At 47.3% G+C, this 18,902-nt stretch overlaps 1 long non-coding RNA gene across 1 annotated transcript in view; it reads left to right on the top strand.

The window, feature by feature from the left end:
• Nucleotides 1–18,900, top strand: part of LOC143819046 (uncharacterized) — a 27,998-nt gene extending 9,098 nt beyond the window's left edge. The window contains exons 2-3 of the long non-coding RNA XR_013224738.1: nucleotides 17,782–17,824; nucleotides 18,858–18,900. This is a non-coding gene — a long non-coding RNA (uncharacterized LOC143819046). The remainder of the gene's footprint in view (nucleotides 1–17,781; nucleotides 17,825–18,857) is intronic.
• Nucleotides 18,901–18,902: the final 2 nt, after the last annotated feature.

The raw sequence follows: 18,902 nt of genomic DNA, 5'->3' as shown, positions 1-18,902 counted from the left end.
CATTGGAGGGGCTTGTTGATCCTTTTTTTCTGTCTCAGTGAGCAGAACGGCCTCCTGCCCCTGTTTCTGCTGGCAAAATTGGGTGACAGAGAAACTGGAAACTCCTTCTCCCTCTTAGTTCTGCTCCCTCACAGTTCTGGGAGAACAAGCACAGATTAAGGAGAATCCCCCCCCCCTGCACTTCTGACCAAGAGGCCTGTCACGTACCCTTCATTAGACATGTTTTAGGCGTATCAGGTGTTTGAGCCACAAGGGAAGGGGGAGGGGGGAATCAGGTCAACATAGAACAGGCATAAGGTTGAAGACCATGACACAGCTTTGTAGAGTCTGCAAGAAGCTGAGTAAAAACATAGACTTGTAAAAGATTCAGAAGATGAACCGGCATGCATTTTTTAATGAAAAACAAGGAGTAGGTGCAGGGGGAAGCTGGACAGGTGAATGAATTTCAGCATACCTGACAAGCCTTTTAAATTAGACCGCACACTTCACAAAACACGAATGACAAGATCAGTTAAACATGGGGCGGACAAGTCTGTGAAATATCACAATACACACAACCATTGAGGGTGACCTTTTGACATCACATTTCTTCTCCATCCATCTCCTGCCCAATCGGCAATGAGGATCCCTCCCTTCCTCTGCAATTTGTTTCTCTCGGACTCTTGGAGAAATTGTAGGTTAGATGGTGAGAGGTGGACAGCTCTTCCATTGTGGCAGATACGGTGTCCGTTTGTAAAAATGAAAGCGATAGAATTTTGCAGACGATCTTGAAACATTCCCACAAATAACTGTGTAGTACAGACATTGTGGGAGAGCACCCCACATCTGTTGGGGGAAAGCTGCATGCTTCAAGCATGCTGGGTATTCCCACAGTCACCAGCCCCATGAATGTGAAGGGTAGTAGTAGCTATTCAGGGGTGAAGGGTAGTAGTAGCTATTCTGTGGTCTACACCAGACAAGACCGAGTTGCTGTGGATTAGAAGCCAAACGAGTTCAACGATGGGTTCTGACTGGGGCTGCAATTTCTCTGAGATACACAACATGCCATTGGGTGGTCTCAGATCAGGGGTCCCCCAGTGTGGTGCCCATGGACACACTTCCTGGTGACAAACGAGAGTTTTTAGAAAGTGAGTTAGGGCTGGGTGAAGATTTTGCCCAGCAAGACTTCTGGTTGGCTGTGCACTGTGAGGTTCCAGCAGATGTTCCCAATGAACAGACTTTGTTGAGGAAAATCTCTTTATTGAGGAAAAAGCAAAGCAGGGCAACTCCAATGTCTTGCTGTCTAAGGCACCTCTAAGAAAGCCCCTCTATACACTCCCCACTTTCTCCCCCCAATTCCAACTTTGGGTGGGAAAACTCCAGTTGACACCCCCTCCCAACACGTCTCATGGCAAAACAAAACTAAGTGCCAGACACTGCAGCTTGGCCTGGCTCCCAGGCTTAGAGATAACCTCTGCCTAAACACTCAGCAGATTTACACCCTGCCTCTCCAGATGGAATGGCAGACAAAAGTCCCACACCCCCATCTCCTGAACCTTCTCTGAGCGTATCATCCCCCCTACCGCCAGCCTAAGCAAATGCTCACACACAAATTGGAGTCCTAGCAAAAGCTTGTGAAGGCAGGACAGGATTATGACAGGCAGAAGTATGAGGATCCTGATTGTGTGATGGGAGGTAAGCCGCAGCAGCCATTTTGTGGCAGGTTCCATGTCCTGCAGCAGCCATTTTGTGGTGGCGCTCACCATACTGTGTCAGGATTCAAAAAGCTTGGGGATGCCTACTCTTGACCCACTTGGCATGTGCCCCAGGAGGCACACCTGGCCTCTACCAGGGCCAGGGTCTTTTTGGTCCTGGCCCCTACCTAGTGGAATGAGCTCCCAAGTGAACTGCAGGCCCTGTCAGGACTCCTTGAGTTCCACAGGGCCTGTAAAATGAAGCTCTTCTGCCAGGCATTTGGTGCGGGCCGGGTGGTAATCCCGGGGTGTACAATCTGGTCTCTCCTCCCCCCTTTTTTGGTCCCTGTGTGCAGTACCAGGCGGCATTAGGGATCTTATGACATCTATTATGTATTGCCAGTCAATATTAAGATTAGCACCGGCCCGATGGTCCAATATATGAGCAGAGGCTTTATTAGTATATAGAGTATGCCACCTTTTTACGTTGTTGAGGATTGTTTTTAAGATTATTGGGGATTGTTTTAGGCTATGCTTTAGATGTGACTTGCTGCACATTGTTTCGGCTTTTGTGAACCGCAGCAAGCCAGCTTGCTGGGAGAGGCGGTATACAAATCCAATCAATCAATCAACCAATCAATAAATAATCTAGCTGGGTCAGCACTGCTGTTATTATTAGATCTAACAGCAGCATTTGACACTGTCAACCATGGGCTACTAACCCAGTGCCTAGATCAGGGGTAGTCAAACTGCGGCCCTCCAGATGTCCATGGACTACAATTCCCAGGAGCCCCCTGCCAGCGTTCGCTGGCAGGGGGCTCCTGGGAATTGTAGTCCATGGACATCTGGAGGGCGCCGCAGTTTGACTACCCCTGGCCTAGAAGATGTGGTGATTCAAGGTGCTGCACTCAAATAGCTGCAATCTTGTCTCCAGGGCTGGGGCTAGCGAGTAATGCTTGGAGAAAGGGTCCCACACTGAGCTAGTTTCTCTCTCTGATGCTGTCATGAACCAGCCTCAGACCATTGGGGACTCCTCAGAAGAGAAATTGAGCTGCAAGAGCTCGGCACAGGCCACCCTGCAACAGGGTGAGGCTGAGGGGCAACCTGCTTGGGATTCCCAGCTGAAAGTGCCAGCAGAAGCACCCCTGCCTGGCAGCCCACCCTGTTCTTCCAGTCCAAGGCCAGCTGCAGGTCATCAGGCTGTCAGTTCCCCAGAAACAACTGCAGAGCAGCACAGAAGCTATCTTTGACAGGACTTACAAAGTAACAGGCACAGTTCTCAATTAATATTGAGCACTGTGCCTCCACATCCATGGAGATGTGGTAAGGTATATAAATTCTGGACAAAAGTCTTTTAGAAGTGATGTTTAAGACTAACTTCCCTTTAAGACCTGAATATATGATGGGTTTAAACTACAAGTAATGGGTTTAAACTACAAGTACAACGATATAGGCTAGATATCAGGAAAAAGATTTTCACAGTCAGAGTAGTTCAGCTGTGGAATAGGCTGCCTAAGGAGGTGGTGAGCTCCCCCTCACTGGCAGTCTTCAAGCAAAGGTTGGATACACACTTTTCTTGGATGCTTTAGGATGCTTTGGGCTGATCCTGCGTTGAGCAGGGGGTTGGACTAGATGGCCTGGATGGCCCCTTCCAACTCTATGATTCTATGATGTTCAGTCTCTGTCCAGATATATTATCTACTCAGGCTAGAACCCTTTTTTTCTATACAGCAGCAAGATTAGTCTGAGCCAAGAAGTACTGCCTATTGAGACGTGGCTGAATAAAGTTACAGAACTATTGAGAATGGCGAAGCTGACATCTATCTATCTATCTATCTATCTATCTATCTATCTATCTATCTATCTATCTATCTATCTATCTATCTATCTATCTATCTATCTATCTATCTATCTATCTATCTATCGTTAATAAAAGACCAACTGAAGAATATCAATGGTGATACTACTTGGACGAGGGGTAGTCAAACTGCGGCCCTCCAGATGTCCATGGACTACAATTCCCAGGAGCCCCTGCCAGCGTTCCCTGCCAGTGGAATTGTAGTCCATGGACATCTGGAGGGCCGCAGTTTGACTACCCCTGACTTAGACAGCTATCGATATCAGGGGTTGAGGGAGGGCGAAGGATGAGTTAATAATGTATATAGTCGATGTCTTTTTGTCTCTCTTTCTGTCTTTATACTTTAAATACTCAAAATAAAAATGGGAAAAAACAGCCCAATGCCAAGTGCTGGAATGGGATGAGTCATCTCAGGATGAGGACTAGCAGTGGGGGTATGAACTACTCAGAGACTGTTGGAATGACTGCCAGTCATGGAAGCAGCTGAGTATTTTGGCCTGCAACCTTCCTGACAGTCACCTTGCCAGACTCCTACCTCCTGTGATGGATTGGAACCTTTGACCTTGGACTGTTTTTGGACTGCCCTTGCCTGCCTACACTGACCTCTCTCCTGGCTTGATGCGTCTTCCTCTGACCATGACTCTTCTCTGACCTGCTCTGCTCAAGAAGGCAACCAGGCTGCTCTCAGGAGTAACCCCTGACACCCCCAGCCTGCTGCCTGCAACCACAGGTGCGGTTTAATATCAAAGTAACTGGCCTGGAGCATCAATATGCTAATGACATCCGGCTATATCTGTTGATGGACAGCCTTTCATCCATACATCCTGATGTCTGAAGGCTGTAGTGGATTGACTGAAGCAGAATAGGTGGAATTTAAATCCAGCTAAGATGGAGGTCCTCTGTCTGGGTCAGCGTGCCCCAGGTGAGTTAGAACGACTCACAGCTCTTGTCAGGGTCCAATTAAGAGCTTCGGTGAGTGTCAGGAGCCTGGGCATGGTCCTGGATGCCTCTTTCTCTATGGAGGCCCAGGGTACTAATGTCGCTTGACAGGCATTTTAATAACTTCACCAGGCACGACAATTAGCTCCTTACCTGTCAGTATCCAACATAGCCATTGTGATCCATGTAATGGTCATGCCCAGCTTAGAGTACTGTAACTTGACTGAGTAACACAGGGCTGCCCTTGAAGCTGCTCCAGAAACCTCAATTGGACCAGGATGTAACAGCATGGGTCCTTACTGGGACCCAATATGAACTGTGCTTTTCCACTGCATTGGCTCCAAATAGAAGACTGGATCAGGTTCAAGGTTTTGGGTTCTTCCTTTTAAATTCCTAAACAGTCCGGGGCTATCATATGTGCGGGACTGCCTCTTCCATGATATCCCCCAGAGAACGCTGCGATCCAGCGAACAAAATTTTTCAGGATCCTCAGCACCAAAGAAGTTAAACTGGCCTCAATCAGGGCCAGGCCCAGGCCCTGTGGAACACTCTGTCTAGTGAGACCAGTCCTTGGAGGACCATAAACAGTTCTGCAGGAGCTTCTAGGCAGGGCTGTTCAGCCATGACTGTGATTAAGATTCTGAAACTACATTAAAACCCTGCTGGCTTCCCTGTTCAACTCAGGGGTTGTCAAACTGCGGCCCTCCAGATGTCCATGGACTACAATTCCCATGAGCCCCTGCCAGCAAATGGAGGGTTCATGGGAATTGTAGTCCATGGACATCTAGAGGGCCGCAGTTTGACTACCCCTGACCTAAGTAATCCATCTGACAGGATATATTACATCCCCCCCCCCCCCACACACACACATACAATTATTTTCTCCCGGCAGGCTTTGAGTAAAGTAGCTCCTAATTTTTAGATTTTCAGATCTGTAAAAATTAATATGTTCTCAATTCCTACAGTGTATATTTATGTTGTGTGTTTTTAATTGATGATGTGACCCACCCTGAGCCTTCGGGGAAGGGTGGCAGGTACATATTAAAACAAATAAATGGAATAAATCAGAAGGTTCCTTGACACAGAGGAACAGGAAAGGTGGGCGTGTGAAATGCCGAGGAACGATTTGGAGAATACCGTGCGTGGAAAGCTGGGAGAGGCGCTGCTGGTTTCAACTTTTCCTTTCAGTTACAAATCGACCCTGCCCGTGTAATTACAGTGTAAGTTCTGATACACAAGAGGGCAGCAAAGCTATAGAACAGGGGTAGTCAAACTGCGGCCCTCCAGATGTCCATGGACTACAATTCCCAGGAGCCCCTGCCAGCATTCGCTGGCAGGGGGCTCCTGGGAATTGTAATCCATGGACATCTGGAGGGCCGCAGTTTGACTACCCCTGCTATAGAATCTGTGACCACCTCTGTGTGGAATTTGTGACCACCTGTCCCTCAATGGACTTAATTGTGGCGGTGGGAAGAACCGTCAAACCACTGCTGATTTATGGCCATCTCCTGAGACTTTCAAGGCAAGAGAAGTTCAGAGGCTTAGCACCCCTGGAATGTCTTGGTGGTCTCCCATCCGAATACTTTCAAGGTGACCCTGCTTAGCTGCTGGAATCTGATGAGATCAAGCGACCCTGAAATGTTCTGAACCCTCCAATTGAATTCTGGCCAGCAAGAACGGTGCAGGAACTTCATTTTTCACTGACAATTCAGGAGCACTAAAGTTTAATGGCACAGAGAGCTTTGTATATGCCTAATATTCCAGCGGTTTCCAGTTCTCCAAAGCCTTGCTTTGTTTCCTCTGGGCTGATCATCCCCCGCGTGCTTCACTGCTTACCTTTCAGGTTTGTTGGGGGATGATTCAATGACAACAATGATGGGACTTTTCTCGCATCATGAAGAGTCGCCTCTGAAAGCAGCTGATCGCAAAACAGTCGCGGCATCCTTTGGGTGCGGCATCGGAAGGCCAGGAAGGGCTGGCGACACCGGAGGCAGTCAAAACTGCTCGCAAAGCAGACAAAATGAGCTTCTGAACAGTGGTTCTATTATGACAATTCCAAAACTGGATTTAGAGCTCACTGAAAATGGAGAATTTCATATTTCTGGTTCATTCCTTCAGCAGATTCTGGTGAGGCCTTATAACAAGACACGCAATCCCAGCTGATGAGCTCCCCAGTGCTTCAATTAACTGATTCTTCATATTCCAGAATTTATCTGGTACAGAGGGGCTCACTGGCTCATAATTGTAAGGACCCCTATTAAAAAATTAGCATTTCATTTACTACTTTCTAAATCTCTGTAAGCCAAACCGCTTTTAGGGATGTCACATTAGGGAGGGCAACAGTTTCACATTTGTATTTTTCTTGTTGTTGTTGTTGTTAATTTGCCTATCGCCCACCTTTCTCACTCTTTCTACTGGGCATTCATTGGGGGCTGGTGGGAGGGCTGCGTAGCCAGGTGGGGTTACTCGGGACAGCCACACCATGCCATGTTCTTCCAACTGCATCTCTGTTAAGCCACATCCATTTCCTCTTGGGGTAGAATCTCAGTGAGGCATGCTGTTTTGCACTTTCCCAATCTGACCCCAAACCACATTAATTTATGCACAGAAGAAAGAGCAAAGCCCTTGCCTCATTGGCTCCTGGGATCCTACAGAGATCAGACAGGCAACGAGCATTCTTGCTGGATACCAACCATCTTGGAAACCTCCCACTGCTTTTTCTACTTCATGGTGGTTGTTGTTGTTGTCAGCCATTTAGTCGTGACTGAGGGCCATTTCGCACGGGGATCTTTGTTGCAAATTGTTTGCGGAATGAAAAATCGCCATTTAAAATAGTGGAATTCGTCGTTTTGCACACCTGGCTTTGTAGTGGAATCAGTTGCGTTTTTTAGCGTTTCCCACAGGCTTCCGGTCTCGGCAGAAATCGCTAGAAAGGAAGCGCTATTGCCAAGCTCGTCCCGCCCCTGGCCGTCAAGCAGCCAATGGGCAGCCGTTAGCATGCTCCCAAACAGCCGCTTTCCCTTTAAGGAAGGTTTTAAAAAAAAAAAAACAGACCCATAGCAACGAATCTGTGTAGATTCGTTGCTACGGAGAGACCCATCCAGCTGCCTATTGTGAGCTATCGTTTGATTGTATGATCGTTTGCACGCTGCCTCGAGTGATAAAAAAAAATTCCCCCCCCCCTTCTCACGGGCTCGATTTTCGGCTGAATTTATGTGTAAAAAATAAAGGGACTTTATTTCAGCAAACGGGCTTTTAAGTGGTTTGTGCTTAGTGACTAAAGGTGAAGGACTGAAGCCAGGGAAGCCTCTAAACAGAAAGAGGCTCGCCGGTGCGTTTATCCCCGCTCGCTCCGAGAAAAAAAAATGGCGATCGCTTCGCCGGAAGTTTGGAGGAGAGATCCAGGGGGAGGGACTTTGAAGAACCAGCTACAATGGTAACGCACAGGTCTTTAGCGCTAGTGTTGCAGATTGGTTGCAGGAGTGTATCGCTATCCGGAGGGTGAATCCAGTTTTCTGGATTCCCCTGAAAGCGCCACAACGAAGCGCTTATTGCTGATCGGTTTCAGGATTGTTGCAGATTGTTGACGACGTCGTGCGTTATGGCAAATTAGTAGCGTTTTCAATCGGCAACCATTGTGCTATTTTTAAGCCGTGGGAAATGCCCCTGACTCTTGGCAATTCCATGGCACAGCTGTCGCCCTGATCCTGCACCACCTCCCTCAGCTGGGCAATGTTCTGGCCAGTGTCCCCCCCCAATCGCATCCACCCACTGCACCCTTTGTCAGCTTGGTTTCCTTTTTCCACTGACCAATCCTGGCATAACTGCCTTCTCCACTGAGTTGGGTTGCATGATATGGCCAAAGTAAGTGAGTCAGAGTTTCGTGATTTTGCCTACCAGTGATATATCAGGCATTAGGTGCTGTAGTATTTCCTTGTTTGGAACCCGCAGAAACCTTCTCCAGCGCCAGAGTTCCAACAAATCGATTCTTCTCATCTGATTTCTTCAGCGTCCAACTTTCATAGCCATAAGTGGCTACTGGAAATATGAGAGATCGAACTAATCTTCATTTGGCAGTCAGGCTCATGTCCTTGCTCTTCCATGTATGGTTCAAGCTCATCATTGCTGAGCGACCCAGAGCAATTTGATGTTTTATTTCCATACTGCAATCACCACTCACGTCAATTTGGGATCCAAGAAAAATAAGTCTTGAATGCATTCAATATCTTCACCTTCAATTATTAATGAGACATATCTGTTTTTTTGCAATGGTCATTATTTTTGTCTAAGGCCAAATTTCTTGCTTACTTCGTTGACCTTTGTCATCAGCTATTCCAGGCCTTTCTTAATTTCTCACAGGAGGGAAGTGTCATTAGCATACTGAAGATTATTTATATTCCTTCCTCTAGTCTTAATTTCACGGTTTAGAAAGAAAACCTTATGGTACAGTTCTCTCTACTTTTGAACATCTTAACTGCATGCTATCTCAACCTGGTAAATTGTTCGTTTAAACCAGGGCTGGGCAAACTGTGGCCCTCCAGATGTCCATGTACTACATTTCTCATGAGCCCATGGGAATTGTAGTCCATGGACATCTGGAGGGCCATAGTTTGCCCAGCCCTGGTTTAAATTGATCAATTAGCCGTAGAATTTCATCTCTGATTCACTCGCTTCTTCATTCTAGTCTGTCCCTTAATGCCAAATGTACTTAGAATCATAGAATCATAGAATCATAGAGTTGGAAGGGGCCATACAGGCCATCTAGTCCAACCCCCTGCTCAATGCAGGATCAGCCCTAAGCATCCTAAAGCATCCAAGAAAAGTGTGTATCCAACCTTTGCTTGAAGACTGCCAGTAAGGGGGAGCTCACCACCTCCTTAGGCAGCCTATTCCACTGCTGAACTACTCTGACTGTGAAAATTTTTTCCTGATATCTAGCCTATATCATTGTACTTGTAGTTTAAACCCATTACTACGTGTCCTTTTCTCTGCAGCCAACGGGAACAGCTTCCTGCCCTCCTCCAAGTGACAACCTTTCAAATAAAGAGGGCTATCATGTCCCCTCCAGGCTGAACATTCCCAAGTCCCTTAACCTATCTTCATAGGGCTTGGTCCCTTGGCCCCAGATCATCCTCGTCGCTCTCCTCTGTACCCTTTCAATTTTATCTACGTCCTTCTTGAAGTGAGGCCTCCAGAACTGCACACAGTACTCCAGGTGTGGTCTGACCAGTGCCGTATACAATGGGACTATGACATCTTGTGATTTTGATGTGATGCCCCTGGCATTTGCCTTTTTTACCGCTGCATCACACTGCCTGCTCATGTTTAGTTTACAATCCACAAGTATCCCAAGGTTTCGTTCACACAGAGTGTTACCTAGAAGCGTATCCCCCATCCAGTAGGCATGCTTTTCATTTTTCTGACCCAGATGCAGAACTTTACACTTATCTTTATTAAATTGCATCTTGTTCTCATTTGCCCATTTTTCCATTGTGTTCAGATCTCGTTGAACTCTGTCTCTATCTTCCGGAGTATTTGCCAGTCCTCCCAATTTGGTGTCATCTGCAAACTTGATGAGTAGTCCCTCCACCTCCTCATCTAGATCATTAATAAATATGTTAAAACGTACCGGGCCGAGCACCAAGCCCTGAGGTACCCTGCTACTCACCTCTCTCCAGTCTGATGAAACACCATTGACAACAACTCTTTGAGTGCGGTTATGTAACCCAGGGGTCCTCAAACCCCGGGCCGCCAGCGGCCGCGCCTGCCTCCCCCCCAGCAGCGAGAGGGGGGGCAGGCACGGCCGCCGGCACGGCAGCGACACAAACGCGCACGCGCGGAGCTGCCGCGCATGCGTGTTTGTGCCCCCTGCTGGTGAAAACGTGCACGTGTGGCAGCTCTGTGCATGCGCGTTAACGCCACCTAGTGGCAAAAACATGCACGCGCCGCAACTGCGCGTGCATGTGCAGCTATGGCGTCCGGGCCGCCGGCTCTCTTTCACCCTCGGAGGCGGTCCCCGACTACAAGAAGGTTGGGGACCGCTACTCTAACCAATTTCCTATCCACCTGACTATCTGAAAATCCAGATTGCAGTCCTTCAATTTATCCGTCAGAACATCATGGGGAAACTTATCAACAACTTCACTAAAATCCAAGTATACTTACAATGAAGACATTTTTTTGCGTAGTTCAGCATTACTGGAATCTTTTCTCCCCAAATAGCCATTCTCATGTGTGGAATTGCCCCACATCTTCCACAGTGAACACCAACACAAAGACATCATTCCTCTTCTCAGCAATCTCCTCATCTTTCTCGGGAAGACCTTTTCCTCTGTCATCCAGCAAGTCAACCCTCCTCCACTGAGCTAGTTCCCTGTTTCTAATGTATTGCAAAATAATTAATTTCCTTGTTCATGACTTTATACTTTACACCGGAAGGCCCTTGTTCTGACTATTGTTGCTAGTTTTGTTGAGTCACAGGGAAGACTCTGGTCCATCAAGCTAGCAGCTCAGAATTCTTTTCTTTCTCTGAGGCTAAAATAGTTTCCGTGCTTTCCTCCAATATGTATTTATTTATTATTTAGATTTTTAGCCGATTACTCTCCAGAGACTCATGGTGGAATACAATATAGCCCCCCCCCAAAAAAAAACATGATAAAACCCCATGCCATATTAACTGTAGTTCATCAAACACTCTAATTTATGCTGGATAGATAGTTTGCTTCCTTTCGTTTTGGATTATCTAATTCAGGGGTAGTCAAACTACAGCTCTCCAGATATCCATAGACTACAATTCCCATGAGCCCCTGCCAGCAAAAGGAGGGCTCATGGGAATTGTAGTCTATGGATATCTGGATGGCCGCAGTTTGACTACCCCTGATCTAATTCTAGGGTTTTTGAGGTAAATGTTGGTCAGAAATAGTTTGCTATTGCTTTCGCCTGTACCAGGATTATTTTATTTTATTTATTTTTGGACTTATATACCACTGCTCTCAAAGAGACTCGCTGCAGTACACAAAAAATCCCCTTAACGCATTAAAACATTTAAGATGGCAATACAGTAGAGTTCAACTCCCCACACCTATCCAGTATAGTCAAGGAGCTCTTTCAATTGGAGTGAGGGTCCTGATTTTACCACCATTAGAGGATCCGCTGATGGTAACTCAGGGACCTCATCCCAGCCTCAACCATATGAAGAGCTCCATACTGCAGGCCCTGTGGAAAGCTGACAACTCTGGCAGGGCCCTCAGTTCTTCCGCGAGCTCATTCTACCAGGTTGGGGCCAGGGCCGAAAATGCCCTGGCCCAGGTTGAGGCCAGGCAAAATCCCAAGGGCCCGGGACAACCAGTGAATTCATACCTGTAGAACAAAGAGCCCTGCAAAAGGGGGGGGGGCATAAACAGACAAGCGGTCCTGCAGATACATTTAGCTGGAATGGTTCTGCCCCTGTCTACAAAATAACATCTGGCGATACTTTTGCCACATTATGAAAAGACCTGAGTCACTGGAAAGGATAATAATGCTAGGAAGTGTTGAAAAAATCATGAAATGGATGGTCTCCATCAAGGAAGCCAAGAGGGCCCTCCATTTGCAAGACCTGAGCAGGAGATTTTAAAGGACATTTCCTCAAAGGGTCATTATAAGTTGGAAGTGGCTTGGTGGTACATAACACACAGAGGTTGCCTCCTGAAGACACATTACCAGCTGAGCCCCACTATTACCTTGTGTCTGTGTCTGTGTGTGTGTGTGTGTGTGTGTGTGTGTGTGCGTGTGCCGGGGCGGGTATTCTTCTTGACCATTTCTGCATTAGGAGACATACCTTGTTGCAGCCTCACTTTGGACAAAGGAGTCTCAAAGCAGCTTACATTCACCTTCCCTTTCCCAGAATAGACACCCTGTGAGGTGGGTGAGGCTGAGAGAGCCCTGATATTACTGAAGAAGAAGAAGAGTTGGTTCTTATATGCAGCTTTTCTCTACCTGAAGGAGTCGCCAAGCAGCTTACAATCGCCCTCCCTTTCCTCTCCCCACACCCTGTGAGGGAGGTGAGGCTGATATTACTGAAGAAGAGTTGGTTCTTATATGCCGCTTTTCTCTACCCAAAGGAGTCTCAAAGCGGCTTACATTCGTCTTCCCTTTTTCTCCCTACAACAGACACCCTATGGGGTGGGTGAGGCTGAGAGAGCCCTGATATCACTGCTTGGTCAGAACAGCTTTATCAGTGCAATAGCGAGCCCAAAGTCTCCCAGCTGGTAGCATGTGCAGGAGGAGTGGGGAACGAGCTCACCAGATCAGAAGTCCATACTCCTAACCCCTAGACCAAGCTGGCTCTCTTAGAAGTCAATCTACTACTAGTCATTCCTGTTGACTGGAGATGCCAGGGGTTATAGCGGGGGCTTTCTGCATACATAGCAGATGCTTGACCACAGAATTGCTGCCCTTATCCTGGGTGTAAACTGCACGGAGCTTTTATTCCACCCCCAGATCAATTCAGTCCCTGCCCTCTACACAGAATGCAATTTCTGTTTGGATTTTGGGCAATTTAAATTTTCCTTCTGCAGCAAGAAGGATTGATCCGGAGTGACCCTACCTTTCTTGTGCGATATCTCAGACTGCTGTTAATCCTGAATATATTCAGAAAATCGCATTGTTTTGAATCTGGGCTCTCCTCCATGGTAGAGGACCCGTGATTGGCTACAGGTGGTCATGTGACAAGGAGAAGCCTTAAAGGAGAAGCCCCTAATTTCTCTCAACTTCTGTCGGCCTTGGGTTTTTTTTTTTGTGCCTTCTTCGTTCCCCCCCCCACCTTCAAGAAAAGAAAGGATTTTTCCTCCCTCCTCTGACTTCTTTGATTCTCTCCCCCCCTTCAAGAAAACAAAGAAAGAGTCTCCATTTGCCTCCCCCCCCCCTCTTCTGAGCCTCCCTAACCACGTGCAGAAGACTTTCCTGTTTCAATGGGGAGGGGGGAAGAGGAAGACCCGAGTTCAAAGCGATCTGAATTCAACAGGATTGACAATGGAATAAGCAAAGTAAGTGCAGACTCTGCCCTGGAGTCTTCAGGTTGCAACCCATGTTAGAACCTCCTTGTGAGGTTAAGTAGACAGTATTTATTTAAAATGCTAAATTGCCACCGAGGTAGGTTACGGTGTGTTAAAATTATGGATCTGCAAAAGATCGCATCCTGGCCCAAGTTCTCAACCGGGTACGCAGAGGATCGCTCCAGGGAAACTTGCTGAAGAATTCAGGCCCTAAAAATATTTGCTTTCACAAACACCAAACAAAGTACTTTCCATCCCGATTCAGTGCACTTTGCAGCTGGATTCCACGGTGCGAAACGGCAAAATCCAGCTGCTAACTGTCACTGCAGTGGATTGAAGCTGCATCGCTTAGCATGTGGGAGAGCTCCCATAGACCTGTACACCATGCTTCCCTTCCACTAAGTGGGATCTTAGGACTTCAATGGAGAAAAATATCTCGCCATCAGAGGAAGACTTCCACCCAGCAGTCTTGTCTTTTCCAGCGACTCTTTCCATCATGGGACTAAATGCGGATAGCCTCAGTGTAGATTCAGGTGGGGGTGCCGTGTTGGTCTGGAGCAGGGGTAGTCAAACTGCGGCCTTCCAGATGTCCATGGACTACAATTCCCACGAGCCCCTGCCAGCGTTCGCTGGCAGGGGCTCGTGGGAATTGCAGTCCATGGACATCTGGAAGGCCGCAGTTTGACTCCCCCTGGTCTGGAGCAACTGAACGATGTTTCATCCCACAATTCAGCAGCTGAAAAACCATGCTGTTGCGCAAATGGTTGCAGCCAACCAGGGATTGTTCATGAATATTAACTGCATGCAAATGTAGGGTTGCCAGATCCAGGTTTTGGAAACTCCCGGGGATTTGGGACTGGAGCCTGAGGACAGGGACATCAGTGGGGTACAGTGACATAGAATCCATGATCTCTGTTGTCTGGAGATGAGCTGTAATTTCAGGGGGGGCCCAGATCCCACCTGGAGGCTTGCAGCCCTAACAACCCTATATGAGAGATGTCATGTACAGTCTTGAGACCATATAGCAGAAGGCAAAGGTTCTGAATTCCTGCAGGACAGTTTTGTTTTTCTACTATGTCCTTAATCTTAAGAACTGAAAACGTCCCTATTATTCAGTGGAGGAGGGTCTACTGAAATGCATAAAGCATAGAGTCCATGGAGCAGGGCGAAGGCCCATCAGAGGTCCTGACACTGAAAACAGAGAGGCTACAGGGGTGTGCCTTTTCCCCTCCAGATCTCAGGGGAGGTTCCATCTCTCCTGAAGAGGGGACTTCAAAATTTCCCTGGGAGCTTTAAGACGACTCAGATCTTTTCAACACCCTCAGCATTACAGAGCCGTCCAATGCTGACTTAGGACTTCTTTTCAAAGGACTCCCAGCTTCTGTGATCTATCTCTGCGTTTTTCATTTTCTATGTCGTGCTTGGAGTTAACATCTGCAAAGTTAATTTAGAAAATGAACCAAATTAAAGTGCATTGAACACAAGCCATTATTTCACTTGTCACAGGCGATGATTGAGTAAATGCTGAGGGAAAAGCATCGGTGGGCAGCGAGACACAGAAGTCTGGAAGGATGGAACGGATACAACCTCCAATCCATTTGTTTGTTTCTTTGGGGGGTGACAACAAAGTGGATTGATTTTAAATCGGCCAATTTTAATCACTCTGGCGTATTATTTAGAAACTTTCCAAATGAAAGTGCATGCTAATTGGTCACCGGGCTCACGCAAACATTGTGATTTAAAATCAAATTAAGCATTTTTACAACCGCAGCGGGTAAGCCGTAAGGGAGCAATGTTAAGCTGGTTGATTCAGAAGTTACTCCCGTGTGAGTCAAAGGGGCCTGGGGGCTTTCCAGAATTACAGCTCATTGCCAAATTACAGAGATCAGTTCCCTTGGAGAAAACGGATGCTTCGCAGGGTGGACTGTATGGCCTTGAACCCCAATGAGGGCCCTGCCCTCCACAGGATCCCCCCCCCCAAGTTTTACCAGGATTTTCCAAACCAAAGCTGGTGGCCGGGGGGGGGGGGGACCAGGCCACCATTCCCAGGAAAGAGCTGTGATCCTGACAACGTCACCTTAAGCAGAGATACCCTTGGATGGATGTTGGCCTCAGCGGATCAACATGCTAAAAAAAGTGTTACTCTTCTTGGCAGGCTAATGTAACCTTTGTGGTGAGTGTAGGATGCCAGCTCCAGGTCAGACCTGGGGAGCCCCCAGAATTACAGCTGAATTTCCGACTACAGAGATCAGTTCCCCAGGCTCCATCTCCAAATTTCCAGGAGTTTTCCAATCTGGATATGTCAACCCTACCCCCCCCCCCATGCCAGTATCCTGGCGGGGGGGACAGTATCTGTTATTTTCTCAGAAAGTGATACCCAGTGCTTATTTTTCATGCACACAAACTCAAAGTGAGTGTCTTATACAACCTGCAGCTATGACAGTAGTTTGTAGATTTGGCTGGAATCAATGCCAGATGCTGCTGCTTCCCCCCTATATTTTGACCTCCATTAGCCTGACCCCTCACCTTTGTCGATCAATTATCCCAGCCTTTCTCAACTTTCTTACCATTGAGAAACCCCTGAAGGATACTTCATGCTTCGAGAAAACCCAGAAGCAGTGCATAGGGCAGAATACGGTTGGGAAGCAGAGCTGTGGACACACCCACCAGGGGCTCCTCCCCACCCCCTCTAGGCCCATCATTGGCCATTGGGGGCACGTGGGTCAACATGATCATATATGGCCATATACTTTCTGAGAAAATAACAGATATTAAGCTAGGTATTTCAGAAATGTACAATGCTATACTAAGAAGAAATATACCCTTCTAAGTAGAGTTGCCTCCCCCCCCCCCTGGCTACTGGCATAGGGTAGGGAGGGGGCTAGGGTTGACATATCCAGATGGGAAAACTCCTGTAAATTTGGTGATGGGGCCTGGGGAATTAATATATGGTCATGCCACCCAATAAATGTTTGACAGATTTGAAGAATATATATAAAACATTAATTAACTCCCATCCATTCAGGAAACCCTTCCAGGTCCATCAAGAAACCCAAGGGTTTCACAAAATCCTGGTTGAGAAAGCCTGAACTCTCCTGTCTACCTCTCCCCCCCTCCCCACGACCCTGCAAAATTCTTAACCAGAAACAAAGACAGGCAATAGTTACTGGATAGTTCAGTGATCGCCCCGAGACAGTAAATGCCCGTGTTCTTTGATTTATATTTATAATAAGAGCAATGAACCAACAGTGGTGCAATTAAGTAGATGTAAATTATAAATGTAATGGTCCTCGGGGTCTCATTGTCCTCATTAACACCAAGCATTCTGGGACCGACAAATCCCAGAATGCATCAAGGGAAGGAAGCTGAAGAATAACAAATGAAGGGGGAACAGGCAGAGTTTGCCCATTTCTAGCTAGACTAGTAGGCTAAGAGTTCACAGAAGAACGCCGGAGTGCCTTCAGAGCCGAGAATCCCTCCCATTTGCTTTGGGAAAGTGACCTATATCGGTTGGATGAAAGGGCAAGCAAAAAGTCTGGAGCCAAATCTACCGCTTTGATTTAGGAGACAGCACAGGTAGAGGTAGGAAATTGGAAGCTGGCCGAGGATGAAGCACCAGAATTAATGCTACGGGGAACTGATTTATGGTTGGTGGGTCTGCTGCTTGCTGCAGAAGTTTCTGTTGCTTCCATTATGGGCTGCAGGATCAAACCAAAGCCAATGAGTCCCATAGTTGGCCAAACTGTGGCTCTCCAGATGCTGGCAGGGGCTCAGGGGAATTGTAGTCCATGGACATCTGGAGAGCCACAGTTTGGCCACCCCTGCTCTATGGGATTCAGCTCTGCAGCATTACACCTGGAGCTTTTCCCCATTCAGGAAACCTGGGCTTCATGCAACGTTCTGTAATGCATTCCCAGTTTTATATTAGTTCTAGGACACAACTCTGGGGCAGTTTCTGCCCAGGTTCCACTCGTGTCTGGGTATAAACTGGTTCGAGCAGTGTTTCCCAACCTGTGAGTCAGGACCCAAAAGTGGGTTGTGAAACTGCTAAAAGCCCTCCCTAATAGCTGCTTTGCCCTCCCTATCCCTCTTTCCATGTCACCCACCTCACAGGGTGCCTGTTGCGGGGAGAGGAAAGGGAAGGCGACTGTAAGCCGCTCTGAGACTCCTTTGGGTAGAGAAAAACAGCATATAAGAACCAACTCTTCTTCTTCTTCTTCTTCTTCTTCTTCTTCTTCTTCTTCTTCTTCTTCTTCTTCTTCTCCTTGTATTTCAGGAACCAAGATCTGACCCTCGAAACCGATTCTCCCATGTCACAGGTTAATTTACATTGTTTTCTTTATTGCATGTACATGTTGATCCTGGTGGACACCAGAGTGAGTTTCATGGAGTCCTGGAATCCTGGGGGAGGGGATTAGAGAGAGTTGTGGAGAAGGAGCAGGTGGTCAAAGACTGGGGTGTGACCTCCACACGCAAAGGCTGTGCATGTCAGGATGCCACTCCCTTGGGGTTCACAGTGGAGGCAGCTGTGCCCTTTGTGTGGCTGTAGGTGTCTCACAAACATCTGGTGAGCTACTGTAGAAAATGGTATCCTGAACCAGGCGGGTGTCAAGGTCATAGTTTGCCCAGGGCACCAAAAAACCTGGGTCCAACCTTGGATGAGTTAACATACCAAGTAACCGAAAAGGTTGGTAACTGCTGGGCTAAAAGGACTTCTGTGAAGGGCTCTGGCAGACCTTTATCCTGATTGAAGTTCCTAGATATTTAGTAAAGAGACCATCAGCATCTTCCTAAGGGCTGCAATGTTCTACAGCAGGGGTAATCAACCTGTGGTCCTCCAGATGTTCATGGACTACAATTCCCATGAGCCCCTGCCAGCATTCGCTGGCAGGGGCTCAAGGGAATTGTAGTCCATGAACATCTGATGGACCACAGGTTGACTACCTCTGTTTTACAGGGTACATATCTAAAGATCTTCAGGCTGACCAGCTTTTTGTTAATGGAGATCAGCTAGAGGAGATATATGTTTCTTCTCTTCCAGTAAACTTGTGAGGGGATGGTACAGAGAGAAAGTGCAGCCGCGGGAGGTCTGCAAAGTTTGTTACCTGCTGAGCACATTTTCATTCTTCACGGGCTTTTCTGATGACTTTTCCCGGACCTCTGTTGCTCCAAATGCTGTTGTGATTATTGTTCTTGTTTTTTCGCAGTGGCTTTTAGATGGTTCTTCCCCACCTCTATTGTCTATTGAGTGGAAAATGCTAATTTATGAAAGTAGTAAATAAATTCTGCTGGTGGATAAGGAACAGTGCCCGGAGACCTCTAAGCAAATTGACCTTTCGTTATCCGTTCCAGGCCTTTGACTCGTGGATTATAATTCCTCCCCCAAGAAAAAAAAGG

The sequence above is a fragment of the Paroedura picta genome, chromosome 10 (genome assembly GCF_049243985.1).
Source record: "Paroedura picta isolate Pp20150507F chromosome 10, Ppicta_v3.0, whole genome shotgun sequence".
Lineage (NCBI taxonomy): Eukaryota > Metazoa > Chordata > Lepidosauria > Squamata > Gekkonidae > Paroedura > Paroedura picta.
This window is presented reverse-complemented; position numbering and strand designations above follow the sequence as displayed.